General features: G+C 35.3%; 1 protein-coding gene across 1 annotated transcript in view; it reads left to right on the top strand.

The window, feature by feature from the left end:
- Positions 1 to 13,742, top strand: part of LOC120631672 (xanthine dehydrogenase-like) — a 169,171-nt gene that overhangs the window by 13,018 nt on the left and 142,411 nt on the right. The window lies entirely within an intron of this gene.

Here is a 13,742-nt window from a genome sequence, read left to right as displayed (position 1 = left end):
GTCTTATTTTTGTTTTCAACATTTTAGAAGAAGAAGAAGAAATATGTTAGTGTTGTTTTTTAAACAATATATCCTACTTCTTCCTTTATACATTGAGCTTGCATGCTTTAATAGAACTATTACACTTTGCACTATAATAAATCGACGCTTTTAGCTATATTATTTTGAAATAGCAAATTCTGTTGGCATCTTTATAAAAAGGATTATAATTTTGAAAAAAAAACGTCCACAACATTAAAACATAGTAAGCCCTCAGATAATCATAAAATAATATAGTCTGGCATATCACATGTTCAACTTTAATCACATTCTTTTGTTAAATCCATTTAGTTTGTATTTCGTATCAATTGATGACTAATGTGTGTACTTTACCAAAATTATAACAGCTAGGAACCATAGCAGGAAATTTAATGTTAAAACATCGCTATCGTGAGTTTAAGTCAGACCTTTTCCTACTTCTTGAAACTGTTGGTGCCCAACTAAGAATCAGTAAGTATTATTAAGGATTGAGAAATCCTCTTATAAATCTTATTTAAGAACAAGAACCCGTTTGTTATCTGCAATGAAAATTATCCTGTCGGTGTACTGGGATACACGCATTATCTGGGTTTTCTTTATCCATCTCCAGGATATTATGCATACTTAAATTATATTTTAATATAAGTATGGATAATATGAACAAAATATACTGTAATGGCTTTTGTTGATTTTAGTGGTCTCTTTCGCAAGCTTTAAAGTTTTATCCATGCAAGAATTTTTAAATGAGGATATGACAAAAAAAATTATAACTAACATTCTGTTGCCACCACTTAATTACGAGCATAAATTAGTTACTTACAAGGTAAGATTGTGTCGCTGAGATAAATTGGTTTTGAATGCTTTAACATTGTACTCAAACTTTCTAAATTAACAGTATGAAACTCATTTTAGATTATGCCCCGAGCCCAGAATGCGCATGCGTTAATACATGCCGGCTTTCTCTACAAAATTGATGCAGCAACCACAGTCAAAAGATGCAGAATTGTCTATGGCGGTCTTTCCCCAACATTTATTCGAGCGTGGAATACTGAAAAATATTTGATTGGCAAGAGCCTGTTTAGGAATGAAACGTTGCAAAGTGCTATCAATGTATTGAAAAATGAAATAGTGGTAACTGAAAATCTACCAGAGCCACCTGTAGAGTATAGACGGCGAGTTGCTTTAGGATTGTTTTATAAGGTTATAGAAATTTTCTTTTAACATCAAAAAATAGAGTAGAGGTGATTGTTATTGTTATTGTGGTTGTTCTTCAACTTTTTTGAGTAACATTCGTTAAAGCAATTAAAATATCACTTGCTTTAAACTGGTACTATATTGGGTTAATAATCATGACGATGGTGATAATGATAAAAAAGTAAATTATGTATTTAAAACCAATTCTGGTTGAGGTAACACGTGTTATTTGCAATTCACGTATTTTACAATAAAATGTTACCTTTTATTTATACTAATATATTTTCCATTCAAATTTGATCTTCAATTTTTGTAGTAAGTTCTATAATTAGTTAAATCTGAGTCCTTCTATTTCCTTCAACGAAACTGATTTAGTTGTACCTTATTTAACTCATGCTTTTTTAGGGCCTTCTTTCACTTTGTCCTTCTAACATACTTAATCGCCGGCACGTATCTGGAGCCGTTAAGCTAAGTGAGACAAGACCAGTTTCAGAAGGTCGCCAAATATTTGAAACGAATCCCTCGCTATGGCCGCTTAATCAGCCTATTCCGAAGCTAGAAGCATTGGTAAGGAAACTTAGTTTTTTTGGCATTGATTTTAATTTATTGACTGGTTTAGGTAATACATATGCGTAAAAAAAAATACCATATTCATTAAAATAAAATCTAAATGTTGAGATCGTTAAATTTATTTTATTTTAGATTCAATGTGCAGGCGAATCCTCATACACGGAAGATATACCAACGCTACCAAAGGAAGTATTTGCAGCATTCGTTTTAACTACCGTGGGTTTAGGTACTATAGATAGAATCGACCCTAGCAGAGCATTGGTAATATTATTATTATATTTAAAGAATATGGTGTTCTATTAGTATTTATTTAGTTTTCTAACTGTTTAGAGACATAATTTTTAATATAAAGACTATATATACTATCCCCCTTATAAATAAACGTTATAAACTGATGATATAGTTAAGTGTTTTTGTCGTCTTCTTCCAAATGTAAAATTAAAGATGCCAGAAAGAAATAAATAATTGTTAATTTAATCAATAAGCTATGCAACGATTATTAGTAAGGCTTTATGCGTTTAGGTTATTTTTTTATTTATTTCATTTATAGCCATTGAACGCAAATCTCACTTGGTGGTTCGTGATAATGCAGTCTAAGATAAAAGGGGTTTTGGGGTGAAGCAGTTATATAGCCCTAATCAGTGGTATTTTCGTGGCATTGTAATAGAACGCTAAATCACTTGACCGCAGGTCTTCTCAGTAGGGTGCTCATTGTGGTTAATTTCTGTGGTCAGATTATTATTAAATATACATATGTATATTTTAAATAATTATTAAAGAAAAAAAAAGTGTAAATTTATCTTTTTATTCGTTCACAGCATGAACCTGGAGTTATTGCATTCTATACGGCTGCAGATATACCTGGCGTCAATAGTTTTACACCAGCTCCGTCCCTATTCAACCCAGTGAACGAAGAATTACTATGTAACGGAGAAGTCAAATATTTTAATCAACCTCTTGGAATAATTGTAGCTGAATCTCAAAGTATAGCGCAAAAAGCTGCTTCCTTAGTTCACGTCACTTATCTGAATACGAGGAAACCTATCACGGATATAAAAATAAATAAAAATGATCCTTCAAAAGTGACGTTGCTAAATTCAACAGCGGCGACAAAAACTGGGAATGATGTAACCAATGTAATAAAAGGTGACAATGCCATTTATGGGCAATACCACTTTAGTATGGAGACGTTGGTGTGTGTCACCCATCCGATTGAGGAAGGTTTGAAAGTATATTCTGCATCGCATTGGATCGATGGAGCGCAGCAAATGCTCCACAGAGTACTAAATATTAATCAAAGCAGGTAAAATTTTACTCACGTAAAAGTATCCCAGATTTGCATAATTGTGTCATTGTTAAACGACTTAGAAAAAAGGAGGAGGTTCTTCTCAATTCGGTCGTTTTTTTTAAATGTTTGTTAGCTCAGAATTCTGTAATTTAAAAACCGTTGTGATCTATGCATAGTCAATTTCTACATTTTACTTGGTACCGACTTAAAAATGCTGTAGCAAATATTTAATTATTGCTTTTTAGTTGTATAACAAAGTCGGTTCTATTTGTCAATTTTATTTTTCTTTATGAACCAGAAAGTTAGTTAGTAGTATAATTTTCATAAATTAGTTTATTTCCAGGTTATATTTTTTTTACCATCAGGGAGATGTTTAATGTTGAAAATATTACTATCCAATTATTTATTATATTTATGCCTATTACGACCTAGCCTATTAACTTGAATAATGAGTAAATTGAGTTTTTGCTTAAACTTCTACTTATAAATAGTTACAAATCAGATATATTCCAATGACTTAAACTCAATATCTAACTATGATTTAACGTTCACTTTGTTCTTGTGACTTTATTACTTATCACAAATACTAGTTTTACTACGTCACTGTTCGTCACTAGACTAATCGTCACTGTACTTTACTTTCTTTTAAGCTTTTTCACTAAATGTTCGAAAAATTTATTTGGTAGGCCTTAAAGCACCTCATGAAATGTTTAAATAATGATTACCTTTGTAAAACCTTTATCTGACTATCAGGATCGACGTCCACGTTCGTCGACTCGGAGGCAGTTACGGCTACAAAATTTCCCGATCTATACAAATATCCACAGCATGTGGTATGGTCTCATACAAACTTAATCGTCCGTGTCGATTCATACAATCCCTTACCAATAACATGAGAGCAATTGGAAAAAGAATGCCATGTGCAACAAATTTTGAGGTATGTACGTTTTACAAAGCGCCAATTTTGGAAGCGTTGATGCCTAGTGGGTCAGGTTTCGGCTTTCCTTTCGTGGAGACTGAGTTCGAACCCCGGCACGCACCACTAACTTTTCGGAGCTATTTGCGTTTTTAATTTAAGCAATTTAAATATTAATTGCTTTAACGGAGAAGGAAAACATCGTGAGGAAACCTGCATGCCAGATGTTCTCCGTGATATGCTCATAGGCGTGTAAAGTCTACACTACGCACTTCGCCAGCATGGGAGAATACGCCTTCTCATTTTGAGAGGAGACCCGTGTCCTGTAGTGCGCCTATAATGGGTTGTTAATGATGATGATGGTGATAATGATGTAGCAAATTCATGACATCCTTTTATTGCTTACATAATATGTTGGTTTTCTATGCAGTCGGTTTACGGACGATAATTTCACTTGATAACGAGGGTCCCAATAGAAGAAATATAGATACGTTACAAGCCGAACGCTTAGGCCACTTTTGTCGCTGTATCGCTCGCTGCGCGCTCTCGCTTGCACGCTTGGCTCTGGCGGAACGTGACAATGAGTCATGCCTTTTTGTATGAGCATGCGGTGTTCATCGATTTGAAAGACGTTATCACGTCAAAAAACCGTTCGTATTAATGTTATGCTACGTTCATCACATCAACCGATAGACGTCCACAGCTGGACCATGCTACTACCTGCGACGCGCTTAATGTCGTCTGTCCACCTCTTTGGGGGTCGACCAACGCCGCGCTCACCAGTTCGGGGCTGCCATTCCAGCACCTTGGGACCCCAACGTCCATCCTTTCTCCTAACTATGTGCACGGCCCATTGCCACTTCAGCTTCGCGACTCGTTGAGCTATGTCGGTAACTCTGGTTCTTCTACGAATCTCCACATTTCTGATTCGACCGCGTAGAAATACTCCGAGCATAGCTCTCTCCATCGCCCGCTGAGAGACTCTGAGCCTTCTTATGAGGGCCATAGTTAACGACCATGTTTCAGAGCCATAGGTCATCACTGGCAACACGCACTGTTCGAAGACTTTCGTCAATAATAACGTAGCATATATGGCCCTCCCATATATGCTACGTTATTATTGAATAAATGTATCTTGTCGATAAGGCATTTTCATTTATTTTTTTTAACTCAATTTATCTTTTTTATTCCTAACAAAACTGTAATTACAGATTGGAGTGAACAGAAATGGAATAATACAATACACTAATTGTGAATTATATAGTGATAATGGTTATATCCTTAATGAACCTTTACTTTTGTTGGGCGCTGACTTATACAATAATTGTTACAACAAGGAATCTTGGAATTTTAAAGCTTATAATGCAGTGACTGACACTCCATCTAACTCATGGTGCCGTTCTCCTGGTAAGATTATATAAAGTAATAAAATAATAAATATACAACGACAATACACACATCGCCATCTAGCCCTAAAGTAAGCGTGGCTTGTGTTATGGGTACTAAGACGACTGATGAATATTTTATGAATAACATACATAAATAATTAGAATCTTTATATATATATTTCTTGTGTGCGTGTGTATGTCACTGAACTCCTCCTCAACGGCCGGACCGATTTGAATGAATTTTTCGGTATGCGTTTGGGTGTCGTGTGGGTCATCTCCAAGCGGCCAATAGGCCGGTCGGGGGTACGGGCCTCGAGGCAACGCCTCCTTACCCGGGTCATATGCAGTTTGGGTGGCACCCTGGATGGTTTAGATTCACAAATCAGCCCGACAGATGGCGCTGGGGTCCGCTAGTATACATATAAACATCCAGACACAGAAAAACATTCATGCTCATCACACAAACATTTTCCAGTAGTAGCAATCGAACCCACGGCCTTGGGCTCAGAAAGCAGGGTCGCTAAAAACTGCGCCAATCGGCCGTCAAAGTCAAGTGTTGAAGTACTAAGACCAACCACTTTAATTGTCTTAAACTAGAGTTAGCTGCTAATATGGGGTTAAATTACAATTATGCCTTGCGTAATGAAGTGTTAGGGACTAATCGTAGGTTATAGTTTAATTTTTTTAACCTATTAGTTGTGGAGGGTTTTATTACTAACTCATACTAACCTCTATGAATTATACTAATATTATTGTAAGTGCTAACTCAGGATTAGTAATGTCGAAATTGATTAACATAAGAGAGCTTTTGTGTAAAGTTAGTATAAGTATAGTTTCAAAAATTAAACAAACAAAACGAAATGTCGTTCAAACGTTTTTAAAAGACCACTTACGTGACACAGCAATATACAGTGTGTAATGCAAAATAGACGTATAAAGGTATCCCACTCAAAGACCGATATTACCAGAGTAAAATAAAGAAATCCCAGGGTAAGTAACTCTGTTTGTGGCAAAATGCGGCAAAATGCAACATATAATTAAAATTTAACCATTCAACCCAAATTTAAAACCCGGGGTTACTTAATTTTAACCCAGTTATTGGTGCACGCGAGCTTACGATAAATATTTTTTTTAAATTTTAATCTACATCTATAAAACATGGATAAATCTTATTGATGATTGACTAGGTACTTTGGAAAACGTAGCTATGGCGGAGTTGATACTAGAAAGAATATCTTACGAGTTAAACTTGGATACATTTGATGTGCGTTTAGCAAACTTAGATACAACGAATCACAGTGACCTGCAAGAAATGGCAGAGACAATGAAGAACAACTCGCAATACACCGAAAGAAAAGCGGCAGTTGAAAAATTCAATTTAGATAACAGATGGAAAAAGCGTGGTTTAAAGGCTAGTTTTCTTAGATGGACTCCCATTGGGTACACTCATTTGGATGTAAACATGAGTGTGTATAGTGATGATGGCTCTGTAGCAATTGCGCATGCTGGTGTTGAAATGGGTCAGGGGATAAATACAAGAGCTGCCCAAGTATGTGCTTATTTACTAAAGATCCCTTTGGAGAAAATTCAAATAAAACCAAACGATACTACAATTGGACCGAACGTCTTCCCTTCTGGTGGTAGTTTGACGTCACAAAATGTGAGCGTTGGTATTCGGAGATGTTGCGAGGAACTGTTGAGTAGATTAGAGCCAGTCCGGAGTCAGATGAACAATCCCACGTGGGAAGAATTAATAAAAAAAGCTTACGAAATGGAGATCGACTTGCAAGTACATAATTTAGTTAATACGAAAGATATTCAAAGTTATCACATTTATGGAATTGCTCTAGCCGAAGTCGAAGTGGATGGCCTTACTGGAGAGTGGCAATTCATTAGAGCTGATATACTAGAAGACACAGGTCGAAGTGTGAATCCTGAAATAGATGTGGGACAAGTAAGTCGAACTTTTTTAGCCTTTAATTACATGAACATCATCTACATTTTAATAAAATTAACAACCTAATTCGCAAGTGTTAAATTTATTGATTTAATATGTTACTACCTGCGAATGTAAAATTCACGACGTTTTAGCAGGTTTAGGTTATGTAATCCAAATTTAAGACCAGTATAATTGATTGTGCAAATCCACTGTGTTCAATCAATTATCCTTCTTATTATGCTGTTTTGGTTTTTAGGAGTTGAACTTTTGTGATAAAACAAAATAGATTAATGTCATAATATTTATGTGACATTGTATGCTCATGGTATAGCAAAGCAATCTTTATAGAATTCAAATTACAAATTCTCTTATAAATATCTCTTACAAATAAAGTGTGAATGAAAATCGCAATACACAAGTTCGGTCACATATTCAGTTATATACTTTAATTGTGCTATCTTAACTTGGCTAGACGATCCACTTATTAAATAAAAATATTTTTAAATAATTGATACCTGCTTACCTAATAGGATTAACAAACTTTTTTTATTTAAGGTTGAAGGTGCTTTTATCATGGGAACTGGTTACTGGACTTCCGAAAACTTAGTTTTTAATCCTGACACAGGGGAGTTGCTTACCAATAGAACTTGGGAGTATTGGGTGCCTCAAGCCAGGGATATTCCACAAGATTTCCGGATTTATTTTAGAAAACGATCGTTTAGTAACGATGTAATTCTTGGAGCGAAAGGTAAGAAATTATTAATTCGGTGTGTCTTTATCAGGAGACCTTGGAGCGATATTAAAAGCTTAATCGCCAATCATTTGGCCTATCTTTCTGTAGTTAGATCAGATCTGTAGATATGTTTTTTTAGGCCTTTGGTCGCCTAGAATCGATAGCTATGTAGCGATAAGGCTGTCACAATTTGGCAGCTTTATCGCTACCCTCAATCTAATTTGCTCTTTATATTCTGTTGTTCACCAATCCGAACTCGGCCAGCGTTTTGGTTTAGGGCCTTAACCCTTTAACCCCTTTTCATTGTGGGAAGAGACCATGCCCTGCCCTGAAGTGGGCTGGTGATGGATTGATATGATGATGATTCTGTTAAATTTTGTATTTTTGTGGTGTACAGAAAAGTGCAATCATTCATTCATTTGTTTTATCGCCGCTGATTCTTCTAGCACCATAATAAACCTAAACGAATATCGTATCAAGTTGATATTTGTTAGAGATATTCCGTTATTGCTCTGGTACCCCAAGCAAAACAAGTTATTTTCCTTTTCAATGATTTTTGGCTACCTCCCTGGCGCAACGGTGAAACGGTGTAAACAGGGGGACCCGGTTTCGATTCCCGGCAGAGGAAATTTAGGAATTTATTAAATTTATGATTTCTGAACTCTCTCTCGTCTGGTCTGGTCCCTACCGACACAGACGAACCGCTAAGCGATTAAGTGTTCCGGTTTGTTCAGGACAATCACGGGATAGTATTGTTTGCTGATGATACATCACTTCTGTTCAAAATTAAGAGACGTGAATTAGCTTTAGACGATGTAAACAACTATCTCGCTAAAGTAGTACAATGTTTTGAAGCTAATAATTTGGTTTTAAATGAAAGTAAAACTAAGTGCATAAAATTCACATTACCAAATGTTAAACATGTAAAAACCACTATACTACTTAATAATGAGGAATGGAATCCGGTGGATACAACAGTATTTCTAGGAATAACGTTAGATGCTAAACTTCAATGGGGCCCTCATGTAAATAATTTATCGAACAGGCTTAGTTCTGCTGCCTATGCAGTAAAGAAGATACGTCACCTGACAGACATAGAAACTGCTAGCTAACTTTTAGTTACTTTCACAGCATTATGTCATATAGATTTTTACTATGGGGTAATGCTGCTGATATTGGCACTATTTTCGTGCTTGCAGAAGAAGGCTGTTCTTGCGATCTATAAAATGTCATTGAAAGATAAATTTAAAGATGTTAAAATAATGACACTCTATAGCCAATACATATTTGATATATGTTCACAAAAATATATCAAAATTTAAAAGAAAATGTGACTGCAATAATTTGAACGTTAGAAGCAAAAATAAACTTGCAGTGCAGTACACTAGACTACACAAAATAAGCAATTCATTTAAAGGAAATTGTATACAATTTTACAAATTTATTGTAAAATTGTATACAATTTCCTTTAAATGACCGGTTGATATCTTTGGGATGTCACTAAAGAAGTTCAAAGTTTGTATTAAGCGAAAGCTTATAGAAAAGTCCTATTATAGTATAAAGGATTACGTAAACGAAAAAAAAGTATGGGTGTAAACAATTGCTCTAACCAGGTTGCTTCATAAATATTTTCTAATGACAATGTGAGATGGTGATAACAAAAAGAACACCCGGCTAAGTTTGTTGTGGGCTTCTTCTTAGACCAGGGCGCGATTGGAACCCACGTAGCTTTAGTTCTAAGTTTACGATTGTAGTTATCGCCATCACTACTCACTGCTATGTACACATTTTGTAAATAATAACGCATCAAAAGTGCCATCTATGTGCCTATTTGAATAAAGAAATATTTGACTTTGACTTTGGTTCGACGTCGCATATAAACCGATAAGGGGTATGACTACCCCACTCCCTAACAGGTTACACCCCAGCTAACATCTGAGACTGCATCATCACTTACCACCAAGTGAGTTCCAGGGCTAACTTGTAGAGGAATAAAAAAAAACGCAACTTTAGTCTATAGAGGTGATAGTATACGAAGTGCATCGAATTGCTGTTCTAGGAACTGGAGAACCGGCGACATGTATGGGAATTGTAGTGTCGTTTGCATTGAGAGCGGCCATTGCTGCAATGAGACTTGAATCTGGAATACCCATGAAGGAGTGGTTCCCAATAGGTGAGGTTTATTTACTTTCCCAGACTATATAGACTGTTATAATGTTTTTTAGTATGGCTTACATTACTCTTTAGTTCTTGCAACTTCTGATATCGTAGCTGGCAGGTATGCGAGTCATTGTTGTGCCATTTCAAATGGATTGGAGCGGCAGTGATTCGTATATTTAAATATTATGCATTCATTTTTGTGTAATATTTTTTAATTAACTTTTAGTTATATAGAAATAATGTATTTTTAATAAGAAAATTATGAGCCTTGATGCCTGAAAAAATTTTTATTATTATTATCGAGATTAACTCTCACGCCCGTGTACAAGATAAATATATGTAGTAAGCCAAAACAACATTAATATAATTACTTACATACTTATCATTATTATTTTATATCTAACATTTATTTATATACTTTTTTTGTTTTAATTTTCATGAGTGAAATTATAAAAGAAAAATAAAAAACACTCCTCCACTGGCGGGGCTTTTGAGTACCCAAGCAACCGGTCAGGGCTCTAGAGCTCGGATTGTTTTTAATATATTTATTATTATAGTAATAATTGTCGGGCCAAGCAAATGGCACATTTGGTGGTAGTTGGAAAACCATCGCCTATAAACACTGTAACAATTCACCAACCGAAGTTGTGGAACACCACTTCTCGCAACGTATTACTCAAATTTGGAATGAAATTAAATTTTTACAATGATGCGCATGTAATTGCAATAAAAAGAGTTACGTGTACAAACGATAAAAAAGCTTGGGTGTAAACAATTGCTCTAACCAGGTTGCTTCTTAAATATTTTCTAATGATAATGTGAGATGGTGATAACAAAAATAACACCCGGCTAAGTTTGTTGTGGGCTTCTTCTTAGACCAGGGCGCGATCGGAACCCTCGTAGCTTTCGTTTTAAGTTTACGATTGTAGTTATCGCCATCACTACTCACTGCTGTGTACACATTTTGTTTATAATAACGCATCAAAAGTGCCATCTATGTGCCTATTTGAATAAAGAAATATTTGACTTTGACTTGTTCGCCACGGCCAAAACCGCGGAGCGCACGTAGTATTGATAAACTTATACTTAAAATTGGATTGATACTTAGTAATCCAATACGAAGCTTTTACCATATAGTATTTTATTTTATATTATATATGTACTGTTTTTGTAATTATTAATTTGTATGTATATTCTTAGAGTTTTGCGCACCCCTATACGGATTCATATGTGAGCCAATTCCTCATAATGGTTGCCTGGAAGAAATCACTATAAGTGATATAAGTGGGCCGCCTTTGTTACACAATTTTAATTGACTTGAACCTTTGTTCTCTATTTTTTTTTTCTTGTGTGCAATAAAGTATTTTTGATTGATTGATTTGATTGAAGCGGTGATCTTGGAGATGTCTCTTAAAAAGTTCAAAGTTTGTATTAAACGTAAGCTTATAGAAAAGTCCTATTATAGTATAAAGGACTACGTAAACGATAAAAAAGCTTGGGTGTAAATTATAGCTCTAACCAGGTTGCTCTTCTAATAATTTAAAATGACATTGTGAGATGGTGATAACAAAAAAAAAAAAAACACCCGGCTAAGTTTGTTATGGGCTTCTTCTTAGACCAGGACGCGTTTGGAACCCTCGTAGCTTTAGTTTTAAGTTTACGAATGTGGTTATCGCCATCATCTCACTACCGTGTGGTTCTTATGTACGCATCAAAAGTGCCACCTGTGGGCCTACTTGAATAAAGATATTTTTGACTTTGACTTTGACTTTGACTTTGACTTTGATTGGCTTCGTCTTCACCTTCGGGGGCCGCATTCGAATCCCAGCTTTTATCTCTAACTTGTATAATTTATATGCGTTTCAATCAATTAAAATATAACTAGCTTCAACGGTGAAGGAAATCATCGTGAGGAAGCGTGCATGCCTGAAAGTTTGTCATAATTTTCTCAAACATGTTTTGAGTCCACCAATCTGCACTGGGCCAGCGTGGTGAACTACGGCTTAAACCCGTCTCATTATAAGAGGAGATCCGTGCGATGCTAGTATTAGAGATTTATTTTACCCTGTAACTTTATTTCAGATGGGCCTTTCACCGTGGATAAGATTGGTGTGTCTTGCGCGGTTAAAACGGAAGATTTCATATTCTACTGACTGTGTATTATTGTATGGACTACTTATACTAGAGTGATAAATGAGAGGGCGATGGTCAAGGTTGGAGAGGGCTCCAGCGACAAGAATCTAGCTCTTAAGTTACAAAAAAAGTATATTATTATTGTAATATAATGACTTTTCCTTATATAATTTATTTCCTTACTTCCATTTTTCCAGCTTAAGGTGGAGCGCGCTTGCCTACAAAATGCCTATCCATTCTTGATTTGAAGGTACTCATATTTTAAGAACAGATGGCGCCATAAAGATCCTGCATCTACACGGGACTCCTCCCACAATGAGAAGGGGTTAAGAGCGCAGACTACCACGCTGGCCCAATGCGGATTGGTGGACTCCACGCACTTGCGGGAACATCATGGAGAACTCTCAGGCTTGCAGGTTTCCTTACGATGTTTACCTTCTCCGCTGAAGCAAGTGATATATATTTTTTTGAAACTTTGGGTTTGCCTGTCTTAATGGGTGTCTACTATTGTCATCTAAAATTAGCTTAAAATTGTCTTTATAATGGACATAATATTTACTTGCTGATGCCCACGGAAACGTAGAAAAATTGTTTTACCGTAAGAAGTGTTCTTTTACCTCGCAACCCGCCCTGATATCTTTCACAATTTAATTGTAGAATTGATACATTATCCAGTTTAAATGTTTTTATTCTACAACGCTATCTTGTCTTCTAATTACTGCGCAATAAATGAAATCTCTTGGTTTAATCTAAGTTAATTAAAACGATGTACAAAGATTGTCTGAGAATAATAAATTGATTATCTTAAATAATAATGCGCATGCATAGAGAATATCTTAATTTAGTCAAGAAGATCAAAAAATAGGGTTTTAAAAAAAAGCACAATTTCATGAATTTATATTTAGAACAACAAATAACAATATTCCTTTGAAAATAGAAGACTAAAATAACAATCAAAATAATCAACCAAGAAAGGCGGCCAGCTGCATTAAACTCTATTCGGATTGTATGGTGGCTATGATGCCAGCAACCCGAGGAATCTATCTGAAGAGAAAATCAAAAAATCTTCACAACGTGGTCATTTTTGCCACTGTAGCCGCCTTTCCTGCTACTACGGATTCAGTAGCTTCAACATTTTCAATAAAAAAAAACAAACCGTTGCAAATTAATGATTCAAAATGGAATGTAACTAAGCTCGAAACAATAAACAAAGCATCCCATCCCAAGTAACCCATTAATTTCAACAAGAAAAATCTAAACATTAACTAACAAGAAACAATAAGTAACAAAATAAAATAAAACAATCAATGAAATCGCAAGTCAATAATGTTATACCAAAATTGTTATTTAACATTAATTCATTTTACTGCCTCACGCACGAAAATGAATTATTTTACTAATTT

Source organism: Pararge aegeria, chromosome 18 (assembly GCF_905163445.1).
Source record: "Pararge aegeria chromosome 18, ilParAegt1.1, whole genome shotgun sequence".
Classification (NCBI taxonomy): Eukaryota; Metazoa; Arthropoda; class Insecta; order Lepidoptera; family Nymphalidae; genus Pararge; species Pararge aegeria.
The sequence above is the reverse complement of the archived record's forward strand: the minus strand, read 5'-3'. Positions and strand labels throughout refer to the sequence as shown.